Here is a 22,598-nt window from a genome sequence, read left to right as displayed (position 1 = left end):
TATTTCTAAAAGATGGGTGTTTTAGTGTTAAAGCGATTACAATGCTTATTACACCTCGATAAGAATAAGAAACACGCAGTTACTGCAGAAGTGCAGAATGTTTTGCCCACAGTCAGCTGACTTATTCGCTGTCTCACTTCTATGTAGAAGTCAATGCCTCTCACTCTACGGCGCGTCTAGTTAGATATAACGTCATTGACCGGGACCAATGGCTTAACGTGACTTCCGAATCACAAGACAGAATATAGCCTTTTTTTTAAATTTCGCCCTGGGTCGCAATCGAACCCGCGACCCTCGCGTCCTGAGCCGAAACGGACTCCCTTAGGCTATATTCTGCCTTATTATTATTCAAAGAACCCAACAATAGAATTACAATTATAGGGTTCTGTTAAAATTTAATGACATCAACAACAAGAGAATGAGATGTATCTGTATAGCCTGAATGCTCTAGATTGACATCAGTTGCATATGCAAATGTATCAGATATTGCTAAAGTTTGTCGATTTGACGCAGTTCAAGGAAGAAGCAAATAGGTCCAATTGGCAATGCAGGCCATTTGCCAATCTGTACATGTTGCACAATGGTGAAAATTTGCCTACGTCGAGATCCAGCATTAAATGCTAACTGGGATAAGATTTCCGAACAGTCTAAAATATTATGCAGGACTTTGAGAGCGAATATTGCTAACGCTTTTTTGCAAGAAGTAGCAAAGCTGACACAGTCAAAACGATTTAACAGATATGTCTGCGCAATACCAATGGGAGGATATTCACTAACATCCGGAAGATAAAGGTATTTTAGAAATTTCCGTATGATCTGCTCAAGTTTAGCTGCTTGGATATTATGATGCGGCTGCCATATGATGCAAGCATAGTGAAGTTTACTTCTTACAAATGCATTAAAAAGCATTGTGAGAGTACGACTGCTTTGGAAATCCCGCGAGTTTCGAATCAAAAAACCCAGCTGCTTCATAGAATCAGACACCACATGATCGATATGGCTTGTAAACGATAACTTACGGTCAAAAATTACACCAAGATCCTTTACTGTTTCAGGCCTGTTCAAGAGATTCAAACTTTTTCAAAGAAAAGGACCACTTGACATTTGTTGATGTTGAGACTGAGCTTGTTTATTGTACACCAGTTCATTATTTCATCCAAGTTTGCCTGTAGCGTAACACAGTCAGACCATTCGCTAATTTATTTCAACAACTTGGCATCATCGGCGAACAAGAAAAAAGGTACAGTTAGTTTGTCACCAATATCATTAATAAAAACCAGAAACAGCAAAGGACCCAAAACAGAGCCCTGTGGTACACCGGAAGTGACATTTATAGACGCCGAGTCATACCCATAACAATGCACGTACTGCTTTCTACCTTGCAGGTAGGAACAGAAAAACTTCACCAACATAGGAGAAGCACCGACAAACTAAAGCTTTTGGACTAAAATGTTATGATCCAGGGAGTCAAATGCCTTTGAAAAGTCAAGATATACTACATCAGTTTGGAAACGCTTATCAATAGAGTCAGATATGAGTTGTGTAGTTGTGGGTCTACCACGCATGAATGCATGTTGCCTGGGTGATATTAATTTAGAAAGTACAATGTACAATTGGTCGAAGATCAGAGACTCAAAAATCTTAGAAAAATTATTTATTATTAAGATTGGTCTGTAGTTTTCTATCACACTTCGATCTTTAGCTTTATGAGTAGGCAGAATTTTTGAAATTTTCCAAATTTCCGGGAAAGTCCCCGTTTTTATGCAGAGATTGAAGAGCACAGACATAGGCTGCAATAACACACTAGCACAGTCTTTGACAAAAAAGGCAGGAATCCCGTCTGGGCCTTGAACATAGTTTGACTTAATTCTTTTTATGGACTGAAATACCTCATCAGCAGAAACAGAGCATAAAGATATGTTATTGTGATTAGATACCGAATCGAATTTAGTATAAACAGCAGCTCGGTCACTGTAGATTGATTGAAAAAATTCGGCAAAAGCATCCACAATATTTACTGGTCCCGATATAGTTGACTTACCAATCGACATGCAAGAAGGCAAACCAGTGCCTCGCCTCTTTTGTCTGAGATATTGCCAGAACTTCTTGATACTGCCTCTTAATTCTCTAAAAGATACAAGATCCTCGGGATTTTTAAATTTCATGTAACGCCGACGAAGTTTGTTTTTGATTTGAACATTCTTAATTATTTGCGGAGTAAACCATACAGGATAGTTATGCTTTTTATTTTTATATTTAGGTACATGATCATTTAAGATTTTATATGAAATATTGTAAAATGAATCAGAGGCGGCATTAACATCATCACTACTGCTTTCAATAGAAGACCAGTCAGCATCAATCATTGCATGATATAGACCTGGAAAATTTGCTTTCCGGAAGTTATAGCTTTTTATATCTGCAACACGCTTTAAAAAACGAGAAAGCGGACTATTTAGAGCATAGACACACAGAGGGATGGATGATAGTGATCCTCATCAACCTGTAACGTGTCGTTTCCACCCCGTAGTCAGAGCCGTTTGAGGTTATCTTGTTTGTTTACATCGGATAGCCCCATAGCCTCAAACCTCCGCGATTTGTCCCGTGTCGCGGACTCCGTCAGCGATTCTGACCTCCTGTTCCACCTCCACCTTGACGCCGCGTCTCTTCAGTTCGACCAACCCACTTTTCTAGTGATTTGATTGATGTCACCAATTTTCTCCTTTTTTCCGTTTTTTTTGGGTCGAACCGTCGAGCATCATGGGCGGAAGGGCGGCCATGTCACTTGTGGTTCTGTTGGTCTAAAAATGAGAGTGCGTGTCTTGTCGGTCCTGGTGACGAATTGGGTTTTGCAACCGCAATCTTGGCCGGTTGGTTCCATCGACGATAGGTACGTCGGATTAGGTCACCAGCGAACCTCCATTGTGCTGCTTGGGCGAACATTTTGTCATTTCGCAACCTTGAGAAGGTTGAGCACGCGACTTCAGGTCGGATAGAGAAGAAAGACACCACGACGCCGAACACCACCACGTGAAAGCCGACCACCATCTGAGGTGAAGATCGCTGCCGAGTGTCCTACACCAGGCCAGTTTCCCGTTGTGACGCGGATTTCGACTTGTAGGCTTTTTTCTCTTGGGAGTCCGGGATACGAAGACGGTATTTGACGGTAGAGAGAAGATAAAGAGCGAGAGTAACAAAAAAAAAGGCCTGAGGAAGAGAATAGAAAATTACCTAGATGAAGTAAAAAAGGAGGAAGGTCGAAGATAAGAAGGTTGGAGGTCTCACCTGAGTTTTTACTCTGGCCTTTCTCGAGAAATTCGTGCAAAGAGATGTACTGTCGTAGATGTTCACTCGTGACGATAGCTGCTTTTCCCTTTTACGGCACGATAAATTGACGGGAAAGTTCACCTTGTGAACAAGCTTGGTGCACACGCAAAACGGGAAGAGAGCTAAAATATCGTATCTCTCCCTTTTATAAACTCGGAGGTTTTGTTAACTCCACGTGAAATTGAGTGGGTCAATGGTGTACTGCCGTATGTTGCAGTCGTAGGAAAAGTGGGGTGTTGGATTTTAATGAGAGAAGACAGTTGACAGACCAAAATAAACAAAGAAGTGAGGCTTAGTTAAGTGAAATTGTGAATGGAAAATTGGGAAATCGGCAAACCTTTGCTCGCTGAGTCACATGGAGAAGACAACGGGCATTGAAATAGAACTAGTTTCGCCCTCCGACTAGTTCGCGGCACGAAGGAACGAAGGCACTCAAACTGAGACTCACAGTACCCGAGTGTGGGCCCTCAGCGTAAGGTTAAAAGGAATAAGGTGGCTAAACTACCCTGCTAGTAAAGCTTTTCGGTAGGTGACGATGAAAACTAAATTTGACTTTTGGAAGACTCCTACTTCCCCTAAATCACAATAAATATGGAGGAAGAGTCAAAACTGTGTATCAGCATGTAGCGCAAAGGAACCCTCAACACAAAAATCACGACTTTGGAATTTTTTATTTAAAATGGGACGCTTTAATCCGTTACAATTAAAAAGTAGTTTAAAAGAAAACTATATTGCTACTATATTAAATTAAAAAAAAAAAACTTACCACTAATCTAGGTACACTAATAGTACCTACTACACTAAATTTAAATTAGAAAAACCTATATTAAAAAAAATATAGTTTAAAATAACACTATATTGCGGGCTACAGCAGATAACTTCGACAGAAGCAAAGCAAGAATGTCGTATTTGTCAAACAACTTCAGATGAAGAGAGTCACAAATCAAATGGTAAAATATTTTGGAAATTTTGTATAAATTGACTGACTGACCCCCACCACATATTAATATGTAATAAGTAAGCACTTTCTTAGAAGGTATCAAAGCGTATACCCTCAAGACAACTTGCAGAATATAATCTCCAGTAGTTTCTAAGCCAGCAATTATTGGAAATATCTTGATTCATACGACCATAATGGACCTTATTAAAACCCTCGAAGATTATCAATATTTTTCTGTACATAGTCAAGTAACTTCTTAGTGCACAGGACAAAATGCAAAACTTGACGAACAAATGGTATTTTTTTTTTACCTACAATATGAAAGATAAAGTGAAACGACCCTTCCAAATGTTTCTCAAAAATATTGCAGGTAAACAAGAAGGTAGAGAATATCGACATACTGTTATTAGTTATTACTTAGGTACTACAATTTTTTTAGATAATCAACTTATCAGATGTCATTATACTCTAAATAATGTAAGAAGTCCCACGGCAAAAATATGGACTAATGGACATTTATGGTAACGACGTAAAAATTTAAAGTAGGAACATTCAAAACTCTTTATTTGACATCCACATTTCATTTCTGTTACAAATCGATTAATTAACTCAATATTTTGATTTTTAATGAAGTTACACATGCATCACTGTCACGTTTGACACGAGACTTCTTACATTATTTAGGGTATAATTTTTTTTTAATTTTAATAAAAATATATTTTTATCTTATTCTTATCTAAATGAATAAAAATTCGAATTGACTTAATTTTAAAATATGAACAATGGAAAATTATAACTATTTTTTAGTATTTGTCACCTTTTTGAAGTCTAGGATCCCCTAATTCGGGAAAAAATTCTCTTTAGTAGGAGTATAAACAACGAAGTAACAAGTATTACGATTGGTGATATTTGTGGTCCTTGTACCTAATAATAATAAGGATGCAATGTTTTTAATTTTATATGGTTTTCATGATCCATCGTTAAATAAATCAATAATCTTATTTTTGATACCTTCTTCAATTGTTACTTCACGTGGGGGATATGGGTACTTTATTTCAAGAATTGCATCCGAATTTATTAATCCATTTCTTTACTAAAATATGATTTATTTTTATTAATAAACATGCCACAACTTTTAACATTCATCCCGGTAATGTACTCGAATTTTTCTGTCGCTTTTTTCTTCATTTTGTATTCCACGTAATAATAGTTTGGTTACAGAATTTCGAGTGGATGATTTTTCCGAATACAAAATTTCTTTTACCGTATTTGTAGTGTCAGTATTCCGAAATAATGGTTTATGGGATTACGGGTTTATCGGCATTTCTACCTGACCATAACTTCCGCACAGAAGAGCATCCCGGCATATTGATTGACACCCGTCAAAATTTACAGAGTATACAACCCACATTCCTCGAAACTGGAATTTTATTTAACTCCACTGGAGCCTTAAGTGCAGAGCGAGCATGCCCGCTCGAAGCTCGGCGCGCGGCCGAAAGGGTGAAGAGCCCCCCGAAAAAGCCAGCACCTCCAAGATGCTGTCGAGAGAGACCCCATCTCCGTCTCCAGCCGGTGCTGCATCAACCCCATCCACCAGGTCCATGACGTTGGCAAAAAAAAACCGGTGAGTCGAAAACCTTACCATCTATAGTCAAACGCACCCCAACCGCCGAGCTCTCCTCCTCTAACTCGAGAGTCTCGTCGCCGCCCCATCAGCAACCTCTTCGACGCCACCTTCTCCCGAAAACCAACCGGCCCCCGAATTTAAGTACACAGTCAGGGAAATTCCCGCTAACTTCGGAACCCAGAAGGCATTTTATAACCTTCTGGTCGTCACTCTCGGCTTGAAATCCATTCAGCTGAGGGTGAACTACAGGTGTTTCTGAAATAGGTGCATTAATTTTAACTGGTAATAGAACTCGTCAAAAGGAACAACTTTTCTATCTACCATTTTGCCGAAAAACGATGTTTAACTCTAAAAAAAATTTGGAGAGATTTTTCACTAAAATAGCCCTACGCCACTAAATACTGCAATGGCTAATTGAGATCAGCGCTAAGATGAAAAAAAGTCCATTTTCATCCAGAAAACGTGTTTTAATGCCGAAATCGAAATTCAAACAAATCTACCCGTATACCAAAAAATCTACTTCGTAAGAATCTGGTTGTTTCACGTTTTTAGGTAGCTTAGTTTTGGAGATATAAACGGTTTTAGGAAAATCTTTCCTATTTTTTAAGCCATTACGCAACGGTTTTCGCCAAAATGGCAGAGAGAAAAGTTGTTCCTTTTGATGAGTTCTATTACCAGTTAAAATTAATGCACCTATTTCAGAAACACCCTGTATAACAAAACCACGTTGGTCACAACTTCCGTCGCAACCCCCCAACCATCCCCTCCGCCTCCTCCCGGAAGACGACTCTCTCGTCGTCGAGGTTCTTCCGGACGAGGTGGAAGCGCACATCAAACTGTTGAAAAGCAGAAAGGCCACGGGGCCCGACGAACTTAAAGCCCCCATATTTAAAAACCTCCCTCGGATTGTCATTGTTGCCCTGACAGCTATTTTTAATAATTGCATGCGCGTCCACCATTTCCCCCTGGCCTGGAAACATGCCACCACGGTCATGATCCCCAAGCCGGGAAAAGACCCAACCAACCCCCTTTCATGCCGCCCCATTTTCCTCCTGAACATTGCAGGGAAAGTATTTGAGAAAATCCTCTCAACCCGCCTAAAAAATTTCCTTGAGATCAATAACCTCCTCCCACCGGAGCAGTTCGGATTCCGGTCTGAACGCTCCACCATCAACCCCATCCTTGAGTTTTACACGGACACCACCCGACATGCCAATCTGAAGGAGCACACTCTTGCCGTCTTCCTGGACATAGAGAGGGCCTTCGACCGGGTCTGACACGACGGGCTGGTCCAGAAACTCAAAAAAATCCCAATAAACTTCATCCAACTCATCGACTGCTTTCACTCAAATCGTACCTGCAGCTTCAAAATTCAGAACCTCAAGTCCCACCCAATCGCTCTTCAAGCAGGGGTCCCTCAGGGCTCTATCCTTCCTCCCTCCTCTACATTGTATACTGCAGAGATTTTCTTGTTACAGATGCCCCCGGACGAAGACCAGACTCTGCGCCGACGACACCGCCGTGTGAACAAGCCACAGAAACCCCGTGATCGCCGCCAGGATCCTACAGGGCCACCTGAACGACATCACCACCTGGACAAACACCTGGAGAATCAAGCCAAACCCGCTCAAATCCCAGTCCATCTTAATGTTCTACTCCGGAGCCAACAATTCCAGGTCCCGCCACCAAGCCCCCCATCTCCTACTCAACAACCAGGCCATCCCCAAACTTCAACACAGCCGCTACCTCGGCGTCACCTTTTCCAAAAATTGCACCCTCAACCAGGACGTCAAAGAAACCCTCAAAAAATCTCGCAACCGAACCAACCTCCTGTACAGGATTCGAGGGCGCATCCGGGGGTGCGATCCGAAAACCCTGTCCACACCTACAAATCCTTCATCCGTCCCGTCATCGAATACCGCGCCCCCATCTACGCCACCCTATACCCTGCCATCCTCCACCAAATTTCCGCCTGCGAGAGAAGAATGCTCCGCAGGATCCCCGACAGGTTCCCCTCCAATAACCTCCACCAGGAAACCAACACAATTCCGATCCAATCCCGCCTCAAAGAACTCCAGAGCCGCTACGTGACCCTCACCCTAAACTCCAACAACGCCCTCGCCATCCAAACCCTGTCCACCTCGTTTAAATACCCGTCACGAGACGGCCGCCTCCACAACAGAATTCCGAAAATCCCCAAGCGCAAGCAAAACACCCCCCAACAGCTCTCTTCTTACCAGCCTACACCGACCTACCAGACGACCTCCAGGAGCTTGTGGACTCGACCCCCTTGACCATGCGGTAACCGTCGACGACGCCAGGAATACCGGGACTCAGGACATCTAACCCGGTAAGCCCTTCTAACCCCCCCCCCTGTTCTTTTTCAGCTCTTCTTTCTCTATTCCAGGTACCTGAACAACAGGACCCAGAAGCTACAAAGAACAACTCAGCGGCAGGACCATCCATCCACAGGACCCCCAAGGACGCTCAAGACACCATCTTTATCCCCCAGCCCCATCTGCCCCACCTAGTATATAAGTTCATTGTTACCATCCAAATATTTAACTTCCATTGTATTCTGCTTTGTTTTTTCCGTTCTGTTGTATTCTTATTGTATTGTAACCAAATCATTGTCTAACATTAAGAATAACATTGTAATTAGAATAATCCCAGCGCTGAAAAGGCCTTAAGCCTCAGCAGCGCCCCCTTGTAAAAAATGTTGCCATAACCCTAAGAACAAATGAAATGTAATATATAAACAAGGAAATAAAATGAAGTTGAATTGAATTTAATTGACAGAAACACCATTGGGTTTTTCCATCCCTCAACCACCTACTCTGGCCGAGTGCACCAAATTGGGTTTTTCCTCGGTACCTGCACCCTGTACATAAATACCTTGTACATAGTTAGTATTTAAGAGTTGTTATTGTAACTTCCCTAGAAAGCTGACGAATACATCTCAATCAACACATTTTATTTATTCTATCGAATAAATTAATACAGTGGGAAGTCAGTTAATTAATCGGTAAAATTCGTCTGTAATGGAGTGCAAAATGTTTTTAAAAGAATTTATCGAGATCTGTCTCGAGCAGCCGTGTTTGTGGCAAGTTAAATCGAAGGATTACAAAAACGAAAAAAAATGCGAGCTACGAATTACTGCTAAACAAATTACGAGAAGTCCAACGAGATGCCAGTATCGAAGGATTAAAAAAAAAATAATAATGGGAAGGCCTCATCACCTATAAACACATATGGTACTACTGTATCTCCGTGTGGAAGCTCGATTGGACTTGGACTTGGTATTTTCAATTGTTTTGACTGCAATCGCTTATAAATTCCTGTATTGCTCCATATTCCACCGTCGGACACACGACCTTTCGTACCAGTATGAACATAGATAAACTCGTAGTTTGCATTTACTATTGCGAACAACACAACACTGTATGTGCCCTTGTAGTTGTAATAATACGATCCACTATTTGGTGTTTTTTTGATGAGGATATGTTTCCCATCGACAGCTCCCAGGCAATTGTCAAATTGCCATAAGTTTTTGAAACCATCGGCGATTTTTGCCAGTCGTGTTCATTCGATGGAACCTAAAATAAAAATATTTCAATTATTCTTTATCAGAATTTGTATGACTGAAATGATTTTTTGTAAGACATTGCGCACGAGGAACAGGAAGAAACACTAACAGAAACAATGGAAACACGTGACGTAATAGTGGATGCAGATATGGTTAGTGATGATCTACAGACGCCTCAGACATCTCATTCGCGGAAAAGACCTCGATCTAAAACTAGTACCATTGAAGGAAAAAAAATAAGCTAACTGATTTACCTCATCAAGCACTCACCAACACGGATGATGATGAATGTGCAGTTGCTGGAAAGAGAATTGATTACCAGCTGAAGGGGATGGCTGAACAACAGAGGTTCATTGCAGAAAAACTAATTTCAGATACAATGTACTATGGAAGAGTGGGAAAATTAAAAGAAGATGCAAGTGTGCTTTGTGGAGGTTTTATACCAAGTTCACACTTGACCTCCAATTTATACCACCCTCCAAAATATCTGACACGAATGGGCCACCCATCATTTCCAACATCCAGTATGTTTGTACAACCACATCAATCGCAAATGGGCCGACAGCAGTCATATATCCCTCAGTCACCACATTTGCCAGCAGAAAGCCTGGAATCATTCCAACCAACTGCCACCAATTCGCAAACTTCTGCCACCATTAACAGTAATAATTTACTTAAAGCGAAGGATCCAACATGTGAATTAGAAACTCATCTAACATTTACTAATAAATGATTTATTTATTACTTAAGTACTTAAGATTGAATCATTTTTCCTTACCTTTAAATAGTCCTTCTTTAATGCGTCGTATATTGCCCAGCAGGTCTCTGGAATTATGGCACTGGGGGATTGAGGTGACATGGCAGTGCTAAACTTTAGATCTTCGTAACTATTCCCAGTTGCTAAATATCTAAGTGTAAAAGTAAGCCTTTCTTCAGCGCTTATCGCATTCCTCATTACAGTATTTTGTTTCGTAATTTTGGGCCGTACTAATTCTAATATAGTCCTGAAGGCATCATCATCCATTCATAAATCGGAAGTGAAAACTAAAATAAAAGCTGCATATAGGAACTTTATAGTAAACATGAATGATAAAATCAAGACAAATCCTAAATGTTTCTGGGGATATCTGAATTCAATGAGAAAAACAACTTCAATTCCGGCTGTTATGAATGATAGAGGATTCATAATCAAAGATCCTAAAGATATTGTGAACAAATTTGCAAATTACTTTTCTCAGTCGTTTAATAGAAACAGCATTTCTAGTATTGGTACACACAACCCAACAGTCAAACAAAATGTTTTGTATGTTGACCGGGTAACAGAAAGGGAAATAGTATTAGCGATAGGTAAGCTAAAGAACAATGAAACTTGCGGTCCTGATCAGATACCTTCTTTCCTGATTCGTGACTGTAGACATCTGTTGGCACCTCCGTTAAAAGTAATTTTCAACTCCATAATTAAGTGTTCTGCGTTTCCGGTTAAGTGGAAGGAATCACGAATTACTCCGGTTTATAAAAATGGTGACAGATGTGAGATAACTAATTACAGACCTATTGCCATTATTAACAACTTTTCAAAAATATTTGAACTTGTACTTTTTAATCGCATCTACAATCATGTTGCACATATGACATCCTTCTTTCAGCACGGTTTTCAGGCCCGAAGATCTACGGTTACAAATTTATTTCGGTAACACATTTTCTCCAAGTAAACTTGGACGCTCGTAAACAGATTGATGTCATCTACATGGATTTCTCAAAAGCGTTCGATCGTGTTGATCACAAGTTACTCTTGACTAAACTGGATAGTTTTGGTTTTTCGGACAATCTAATTCAACTTATTGCGTCTTATCTTAGTGACAGGGCCCTGTTCGTTCAGTACAGAGGTTTTAGTTCCGGGCTGTTTCAGCAACTTTCTGGAGTTCCTCAAGGATCTGTCCTTGGTCCTTTGTTCTTTGTTATATTTAGCAACGACATGACTGACCTCCTGGATGTGCCTTTTCAACTATACGCAGATGATCTAAAAATTTATAATGTCCTAGAAACCGACGAAGACTGTCTTAAACTACAGCGCAATATTGATCTGATTCAAAACTGGGCAAGAACTAACAACCTTCTTCTTAATATTAATAAGTGTAATGTAGTAAGTTACTCGAGGAGGGACACTATTATCAGGTTCAACTACTCGATTGAAAATTCGGCATTACAGCGTGTTAATGAGTTTAAAGATCTGGGAGTTGTGTTCGATTCCAAACTTACATTTCGGAGTCACGTTGAATATGTTCTGTCTAAAGCGTATAAATCTCTGGGCTTCGTCATACGAAATGGGAAATTATTTGATAATCCACAAACTCTCCTTTGTCTCTATAAAACGTATGTAAGATCTACACTTGAATACGCCAATATTGTTTGGTCACCCTGTTACAAAGTTCATATTTGGTCTCTTGAAAAAGTCCAGAGACGGTTTGCCAAATCTTTCATGTATTTTTCTTCTGGTGAGTATCCACAGAGAGGTGTGCCACACGAGACCCTTTTAGAGCAGGTGCAGATTCCATCCCTAGCTTCTAGGCGTAAATTAGCCAGCATTAAGTTTCTCTCAGACGTTTTTAATTGCTCAGTTGATTGCCCCTACTTGTTATCTCAGTTTTCCATCAGAGTTCCCTCTTTTAGTTGTCGTAAGCATGGTACCTTCTATCTAGATACTGCAAGAACCAATCTGCTACAATATTCTAGCCTATATCAGATGGTTAAGAATTACTCTGATGTGGAGGGAAAGTTAGACGTTTTTTGTACTAACAGGCAAGAGATCAGAGCACTAAGTTCGTATACAACCTAATCGAGTTTCCATAGTCTTCTCGCCATGAGAATCAGTAGTATTAATAGCTGATCTTTTTCAGTTGACTCGTAGTTGGGTTTATACACCTGTGAGTCAGCTTTACAATAATAATAATAATAATAATAATAATAATAATAATAAACTACAGGATGTTGTGAGTACTTACAGGCTTGATTTATTTAAAGCATTCCAAAGTAAGTACCCCCAGTTTCCTGTTACTATTCAAAATTTAGCTGACCAGAGGAGAGCCATTATGAAGAAAAACTATATCCCTTCGGCAATTTTAGAAAAGATCAAAAATGATGTAAAGTTAGAATTGTCAATTAATTATTCTGACAATAATGAAGTTTCTAATAATTTAGTTGAAAATTCTGTTGAACCGCAAAGTTTACAAAGTTTACCAAATCATAATGACTCTTTCTGTTATCAAAGTAATTCAACACCAAACAACACGATACAAAACGACATAAATAATTTAGACTTGAGTTATAATGATATACATGTTATTAATCAAAATTTTTACTACCATCAAAATTTTAAAGAACAAATTGAAGATGAATTTAATAGAACTCTGAACGAATTTGATCATATAGAACCATTTAATAGACCACTATTACCTAAACAACAAAGCTCCAAAAAATTCTTTGCAATGATTGAAATTTTAAATCAATTCATTTTACCTAAATTTGTAAATAACACGACAAGTTTTAGAAAATTACACAGTATCATATATAGTGGAGCTTTAACAATTATCAGATTAAATGGTTCAAAAGAAATTGACCAGACAAATAATATAAAAGCTAAAGAATTACCAAAATGGGAACGAAGACTAAATAAACGCATTAACAATATCAGACGAGATTTAGGTAGAATAACTCAATATTTAAAGGGTATAAATTCTAATCATCTAAATAACTGTATTAAATCGATTTTAAATAAAAACAGAATACATTGTTTAAAATATAACGAATATAATGAAACATTAATAGAAATTAAAGACACTTTATTACAAAAATTGAATATTTATTCTAAACGATTAAAAAGATATAAAAATAATAAACAACGGAAATTTGAAAATAAACTATTTAGAAATAATGAGAAGTTGTTTTACAAAAATTTAGCAGATAATAAAACTCAAAATAATAATGGTCTACCAAATATAAATGAAATTAAAGAATTCTGGTCAAACATATGGTCAAATGAAGTTCAATTTAATAATCAGGCAGAATGGATTCCTAATTTAGAAAATGAGATACCAGATAGTAATAATCCACATCATATTCAAATTAGCCTTGAAATTTTAGTTAAAAATATTAATAGTTCACATAATTGGAAATCCCCTGGAGGTGACCAAATTCATAACTTTTGGTTAAAAAAATTTACTTGTATTCATAAATGCTTACTTGATCACTTTAACGGATTTATTAGAGAACCTAACACATTTCCAGAGTTTTTGGCCCATGGTATAACATATCTGAAACCAAAAGATTCCGATACTAAAAATCCATCAAAATATAGGCCAATCACATGTCTGCCTACAATTTATAAAATTATGACATCTTGCATTAAAGTAATAATTTACGATCATTGTCAAAAATTAAATATACTTAATGAAGAACAAAAAGGTTGTGTTAAGGAGTGTTTTGGTTGTAAAGAACAACTCATAATAGATACGGTAATAATGGAACAAGCTAGAAAAAATAATAGAAATATTTGTACCGCATTCATAGACTACAAAAAAGCCTATGATTCAGTACCACATTCATGGTTAATTAAAATTCTTAAAATTTATAAAATTAATTTGGATTTGATTAACTTTTTATCACATGTTATGACATTTTGGAAAACTACTTTAAATTTATCAATAAACAATACTAAATTAAAATCCGAGCCTATTCAAATTAAACGGGGAATTTATCAAGGAGATTCTTTAAGTCCTTTATGGTTTTGTCTAGCCATTAATCCTTTGACAATTCTATTAAATAGCACTGGATATGGTTTCAATATTAGAGTTAATAATACCTCACTATCCAAATTAAATCACCTTCTTTATATGGATGACATAAAACTTTATGCATCTAAAAAGAATCACATTTTATCTTTACTAACAATAACTGAAAATTTCTCAAATGATATTGGCATGAGTTTTGGTATTGATAAGTGTAAAACGCAATCAATATGTCGTGGTCATTACGAAAATTTAGAATATATAACTAAAGAAGGAGAAATCATTAAAAATTTAAATAAAGGAGAATTTTATAAATATTTAGGTATTAATCAATCAAATCATATTCAACATTCAATAATAAAAGAAAATTTAGAAAAACAATTTTATTTAAGAATTAAATCTATTCTAAAATCAAAATTAAACGGTAATAATTTAATTAAAGCAGTTAATACATATGCTGTTCCATTGTTGACCTATTCTTTTGGTGTTATAAAATGGTCCAAAACTAATTTACAGAATATAAATATTCAAACTAGAGTTCTCTTTACAAAATTTTGTAAACATCACCCCAAATCTGCTGTTGAAAGATTTAATTTACCACACGAAAATGGTGGTAGGGGTTTTTCAAATCTAGAAATTCTACAACACAATCAAATTGCTTCACTAAAAAATTATTTTCTCAATAGAGGTCGTGATAACACTTTTTTTAATGCTTTGGTTTCAGCGGATAAAGGTTACACACCTTTAAATTTAAGTGATAATATAATTTCAGATATTGTTGAGCCAAATATACCTGACACTATAGCAAATATAAAACAAAAGTCTTTACATGGGAGATATTTTAAAGAGCTAGAACAGCCAGAAATTAATATTCAAGCTTCTCATGCATGGCTTAAAAAATCAAATATTCATCCTGAGACTGAGGGTTTTATATTTGCAATACAAGATCGTGTTATAAATACAAGAAATTATAAAAAACACATATGCGGTTTACAATCGATCATTGATAAATGTAGGATTTGCGGAACCGAAGGGGAAACCATTGAACACATCCTTTCTTCTTGCACCGTTTTGGCTCAAAGCGAATATAAAAAACGTCATGATATATTCGCAAAAATTATACACATGAATTTAGCAGTTAAATTCAATTTATTAAAGGATACACAACCACATTACATTTATAAACCAGAAAGTTGTTTAGAAAATGACAATTACAAATTATATTTTGATCGGACAGTTTTAACTGACATTCACATTCAGCATAACAGACCAGACATTATTATTTTAAATAAACAACAAAAGCAAGCATATCTTTTAGATATAGCTGTTCCAAATTCACACAATATAACACAGACATATAATACAAAAATTAATAAATATTTAGAACTCTCCGTTGCTATGAGAAATCTTTGGTGTTTAGAAAAAATTTCGATTTTACCATTTATAATTTCAGCAACAGGAATAGTACCCCAATCTCTTTTTAAAAATTTAAAAATTTTGGACTTAGAGAACACATTGGTGGTTGAAATTCAAAAAGGTATATTATTATACTCATGTCACATCGTGAGGAAATTCCTTAACATTGACACAGAACATAAAACACAAAAAAGTCAAAATGCGGAGGCGAGACGCCGGTAATTATGTTGATAAGCACTGCACTATTACTTGATAGTATTATCCGTAATAGTGTATGTACTCCGGCAAAATTGCCGTGCCGCCGGGTGGAGGTGGGATACGAGAAAATAATAAATAATGTTTAAAATCCGCAGGTTTGTACACGCGCAGTTCATTCAAGAGATTCATGTGGGAGTAGAGATGTCGATGCAATAACCAATTTTTGCACCATTTTTTCTTCTTTTTCACCTTTTCCTGTTTTTCTTTATTGTCTAAAACTAATAAGGTCACAAGTGAAGCAACAACCTTCTTCGAGGGTGCCATGTTCTTCGTAAAATGTTCGATGGCAAACTAATAAAATCTGAACGATTTTACCCGCACGTGTGGAGGTAAAACTGCCGAACGACGGTTGAAACGACAATTTGAAAGACGTGTCGTACGATCTGTACTACGACAGATCGTAACGTGTGTTGGCCGTTTTAAAGCAGTAGCGAGTCGGCGAGTCCGACCGCTCTCCAGGGGGCAATATAAATTATGAGGGCTCATATATCACCTCTCGAAAAGGAATTTTTCGATGCAAAAGTTACGTTGCTTCGATTAATTATTTTTAAATACAGAGAATTAGATTCCATTTACTAAAAAAGTAAACGTATCAGACCTAGTTCGCAACATGCTCGTCATTTTGGTGTAAGTATGAAGATTGGCAAAGAAATAGGTTTGGAGAAAAATGTATGCAAAGTTTTTCAATTATTGTGTTTTTTAAAGCGTTCGGATCAAAATTTAAAAATAATTAACCTGTTCAGACATAGAAAACAACTGTGTCATCCTGTATAAATATCAATCTCCTTTTAGAATTGAAGATTAAAGATGTTATTTACCCTCAAAAAATGGGTGTTTTCTCGTATATATTTTCGGTACTGATAGAGAGCCTTAACTAATAAAACGTCCACTTTGGAATAGCTTTGAAATAAGGGAATAAAATAGTAGTAGTTTCTTATACTATGAATTCGGAAAATTCATTATCAAGTTCGGTAGAATTGGCCAAAAAATTAATCAAGAAAAGAGAAGTAAAGCGTAAAATGGATTTACTGAAACAGGGTGAAATAACTAAGCGTCTAAAGACAGTCTCTGATCAGTCGCAAAACACAGATATTAAATGTTTTAATAATACCAGCAAAAATTATAATCATTATAAAAAAAATCTGAATATGATGAAACAAGAAATATTACCGATCAATTAATTCTCTTTTGGATAAAACTTCACCACAAAGAATGGAAAATACTTTGTCTGCTAAAGTTTCTTTGCTAAGGAAAAAAATGCTACATTAAAAGAGAAAGCGTCAGAATTTGTAGAAAATTATCCTGCTAATGCTTCACATTACGAAGAAGAAACGGTAATTTCAGAACCTTCCAAAAAAGTGGATTACACATTAGATGATTTAATGAATAAATCAGTGGAAGCAAGGAAAAATACTTGACACTGATGCTTATGATTATGAACAATATTTACAAACTTTTGATGAAGTACCGAGACAGTAGGTATACTGCCGCTATGATTCGAGATAGAAAAAGACAATTTGATCATAGAAGGCATGATGATATTCAAGAGAAGGGTTTTGTCGGAGCTTCAGAAGTAACATTTGTAGGATCTGATACAACGGTCCGATGCATTATTGCATTCTATAAAACCACACCGGGACTATATCAACTGGTGTTTAAAAACAACCCAAAAAATATACTGAAGAAGATTTATACATCTATAAGACAGTAGTAATGCTTGCAGACGTAACTTTCATCCTAGCCGACAAATACAGGGAACAAGATCATATAAATATAAATCGATAATCGCTCCTTTATAAATTTTGAGCAGCAAACATCTTTTGAAACACCAAAAACAACAAAAAGAAAACATTGGGGAAAGGGATGTTTAAAGAAGTAACTAATAATCCAGTTGACTACGTAAATTGGGATGATCCAAATGAGTTAGTTAATAGATTGAGATTATTAGTTGCATCTCAGTCAGCAGGCCATAGAGGCAGGGCCCCCGCAAGTACGTGTTCAAAGCGTGCGGTGCACGCGGGCGGCATCTCCAAGGGGCGGCAAATAGCCTTTTGGCGACGCTGTGCGTGTTTCACATTTTAAAACTTGCATGCACATAAAACTAAAATTTTAATAATTTATTGCGCATAAGATAGTTACATATTTACGAAATGAGTGCGAGAATAGTTATTTCTGCAACAAGTGTGTAAAGTATGTAATACTTTTTTTACGAGAAGGAAAATTTGCCGCCCGAACGCAGCGAGTGCGCAAATCCGCCGAGTAAAAAAGATACTTTACTAACGAGTTGCATACTACGGTTTTACTCGCGTTTTAAATTGGCCCACTCATGCCAAAAAAATCCCAATTTACATACGAACTCGTTAAAAAAACCACTACTTATGAATGAAAAATTTTATAATTGCGTTAAAAAATGACACGTTACGACACATTTTTTAACCTAAATGCAAAAATGAACCGCTATGGCACTTTTTTTAACGCTTCTTGGCCGATTCAAAAATTACATATTTTATTAACGCAAACGAATGAAAAAACTTGCACTTTTTTTGGCGGACGTTAAAAAAATATTTTTTGAACTCATTACCTTCAAAATCACATTTCGCGACCGCATAGCATTTTGAAGCACTAGTGCGTGAAATCGACGTTAGCGCATTAGTGCGAATGCTTTTAGATTACTTTGAAGCACTAGTGCGCGAAATCGACGTTCCAAAAAGCATTCGCCTTTTTGAGCATTCTGAAAATAATTTGACTTGATAACAATAAACTGTGGTTTACAAAACGCCATTTCTCCAATTTGGATGATGAAAATTTCGAAAGAGTGAAAATAAATCGCTATTAGTTCGCTTGACACTTTGGCAAGCGCATGGACAATCGCCACCCTATTCACAAAGGGTATACGACAAATCAGACATAATGCTCCTTTCAAAAAATATTGTACGAACTTCGATGCGAGAAGACGTATTCGGCACATTCGCGCAAATGAAGCACTCGCTTCTTCGTCGCCTGTGCTTCAAATAATGCCCTCATGCACGAAAAAAATTATACGTTATCCCAAAATGTCTAATTAGGTTTTATTTCCATTTGATTCAAAGCAAGAACTTGAAAAAGTTTCTAGAAATTGTAAGTTCCTTTTGTTTTTATGATTTTTTTATCATAAATTATTCTAATTATGTTTAAATAAAAATACTTTCAAACCGACTTATTTGCGGGACACGGTAGCAAGATGATTCTCGGTGATTTTTTTTTGTGTACCTTTGGAAAAAAAGATTGTCGTTGAAAATATCGGGGCAGCCCAAACCGATAATAAATTTATTCCAAGTGACAAAAGGGGTAAAAAGGCACGATAAAAGAAAATTTAAAACATAAAAATAGGAGAACATATATTTTTTTTTTTTCATATTTTACATCATTTAAGAGACTCGCAATTTTGTAGATAAACTTATATTTTCATTGTGATTTTTACTATAATTTCAGGCATGGCTTCTTAAAAATTTTCTATTATGAAGCGGACATGTGTAGAATGCCGCCGTTTGATGTCAGCTGTGACAGTATTTAACCCACGTGTAGAGTTGTTTTAGCTAAAGAGTGAAGTGTTTATATTCAAAAATACATACCTATTTTTTTATAATGGAATTTTACAACAGATACCGACTTTTGGATCAGATACAGGTCGACCAAAACAGCTTGGCGGGTGACGCAGTCGACTGAAATCCCCCCCACTAGCGGAGCGCATTTGTTTGTTGGGTCTGGAAGTGTTTAGATCGTGTACAAACGGGCGAAAATCAGCGCTTCAAGCGAACAGCATGTCCGGGCTGTTTTGAGCAGATTTACTTCATTGAGTGTACCGTACCTACAACCATAGTCATATCCTTGTCTTACAGAGAGTCGCTCGTTTCCTCTTATGCGCATCTCATCTCTACTGGTCAAGCAGTATGTATATTAAAAAACGAATAATGTTTCATTACAAGAAAATAATTATAAATATGAATGTAACAATAATAGTTATTTTCATGCCGCCGGCCGTTATCGACGGTTTTGCATGATTCAAAATCCGCCGGGAACGTAAAATTCCCGGCCTAGTACTTACAAAAGTGACTTTGCTAGAGAATGGCCAGGCAGCATTGAACGGACTCCGTTTCGGCGCAGGGACGCGAGGGTCACGGGTTCGATTCCATTTGTGAAACAAATTTTTTACTTTTTAAAAATGATTTAAATTTGTCGGCATGAAAAATTTTGTGGATTACACGTCCAGAAAATGTTTTGCGAGTGCTCGTGTTGCTTCGCCTCGGCTAAACCGCCTCGGCTACGCAATATCACTCACACTCGCAAAATATCATTTTCTAGACTTGTGATCCAAATAACTATTTCATGCCGCCGGCCGTTATCGACGGTTTTGCATGATTCAAAATCCGCCGGGAACGTAAAATTCCCGGCCTAGTACTTACAAAAGTGACCTTGCTAGAGAATGGGCAGGCAGCATTGAACAGACTCCGTTTCGGCGCAGGGTTAAAGCACTTGTTTTAATAATTGGTATTAGGGACTTTTTTTGTGTTGGCAACACTTACATTTAAACATTTAAATTTTAAAATCAACATCGCTCTTGTTTCCTGACATTTATTAAATTTAATTAATTTGTTTTGTTTTTGACATTTTCCTGAAACATTTGTTGTAATAAATACACCAGCCCATATTCAAGAAGTGGCTCGAAACGTAATTTTAATTAATTAATTTTAGTTAAATATTGCTTCTTTGTAGTTTGAACGTTGTTATAAATAGAAAAACATTTTTAACGAGCCATCCACAGAACAAACATTGACGTTTGATAGAATTCTGATAACAAATGCCAACCGAAACCGATGACAACTCGAAATCCCTACTTTTAGCCGGACTAGGCCGGCAATGCATGTGTTTCTGGACGATTTCGAGATCTGTAATTTACCAAATTCCGGCCGGAGGCACGAAAAAATAATTCATCTTCTAGCTCTTTTTAATTCGGGAAAAAACAAAATTTATATAAAAATTAATAAACCCTGAAGCACGAGGTACGTAGGTACTGTTACGTTATTAATTTTCTCTACCTTGAGTATCAAAATTTTTCAATTTCCTCTAGGAAAAATTTTAAATAACGCTTTTCCTGTGATTGACTGTCTCCTAGGTCCGGTACACACACACCAACGTCTCGAGAGCGCGACGACTAACAAGCACGGTAAAATACCAGGAGTTGGATAGAAACTCAAATTTAAATTACGAAAGTTTAATTCTCCACGTCAGGTTATACAGTGAGACAATTCCTATTTAAGTAATAAATCAACCTAGATGCCTCTTCGGGCGATACAACTGTAACCTAACTTGTGTCGAAACCGAACCCTGAATCTAAATGATACAAATAATTTACGTTATGTGGTACTTCCACAAATAAAAAGAGAGACAAAAAAAATGTCCTTAAGAAATGGTGAAAGTATATACAGGTGTCCCAAAAATGGCGTACAAACTACTTACTACATACCTTATCGAGGATGTTTAAATGTACATGAAAAAAATATGGAAAAAATGTTTCCGACAAAAAAATCAATTATTTTTATTATTATTATTAACGATAATACAATGTAAATAAAGATATATTCATACATCATTACCAAGATATCTAGAAAGAATGGTATAGCAACTCGACGCCATTTTGCCGTTCAAAACCGGTGCCAGGTCGCCAGGTGTCGCCATAGTAGCGAAGGACTGTCAAACTGACAGCATTCTGACAACACCAAGCCAATTTTTTTAAAATTCTCCTTTACAGAACTTAGAAAAGCTCCAAGTGTGGAGTAAAGCCTATGGAACTACATTAGGGTCAAAAGACTTTATCTACATGCAACATTTTTGTGACCGATACATTAATGGTAGCATTTTAAAGTGAAATTTAATTCGAAGAACCTTAGCACCTAATACCATTCCTACGCCCCATTTGGGTGCGGATCTTTCCACAGAAAACATCCCGTTATTTTCGCATACCAGATCCCTGTAAGTCTCATCCCTTTGTGTGTCCTTCTAGGGACGTATGCACTGACAAAATTTAAAAATACACTGGGGCTTTGGCAGAGTAAACCCGCGCTGAGATATGACATTTGGTGGTGGAACTTTGCGCGGACAAAATTATTGTTCAAAATCCAGCAACACAAAATTCATAGTCCTGTGGGATGTTCTGATTCTGAATATGAAAAACCATTGACGAAAGCAATAATCATGTAGTTTTTAATCACAAGAATGTGTTTTTCTTGCCAAAAAGAGGCAAAGCTTGCAAAACTTGTTTAACTTGACTCATTGTATCAATTTTTATCAAAAAATAACATTTTGTTTAACTTTCTTATCGTTCCACTTGACATTTGACAGTTCAGTGACAGTTCCCGAAATGACACATCTGGCGTTCGTTTTTGGATCACGTAGTTGCATGGTTGCAGGTATAAGTTGACATACCATTCTTTCTAAATATCTTTATCATTACCTTGCAATGTTACCGGAGAGGATTTAGAATAATTTTTTCGATTCCCAAAGTTTCTAAATTCTCTATCATGCAGGATTAGATATTGGTAGTGAGTAATCTTGTACTTTGTGATAATATGCACGATTAGACGTAGCTGTCATGAAAATTTCATACATATATTTCAAAATAAT

The sequence above is a fragment of the Tenebrio molitor genome, chromosome Y (genome assembly GCF_963966145.1).
Source record: "Tenebrio molitor chromosome Y, icTenMoli1.1, whole genome shotgun sequence".
Taxonomy (NCBI): domain Eukaryota; kingdom Metazoa; phylum Arthropoda; class Insecta; order Coleoptera; family Tenebrionidae; genus Tenebrio; species Tenebrio molitor.
This window is presented reverse-complemented; position numbering follows the sequence as displayed.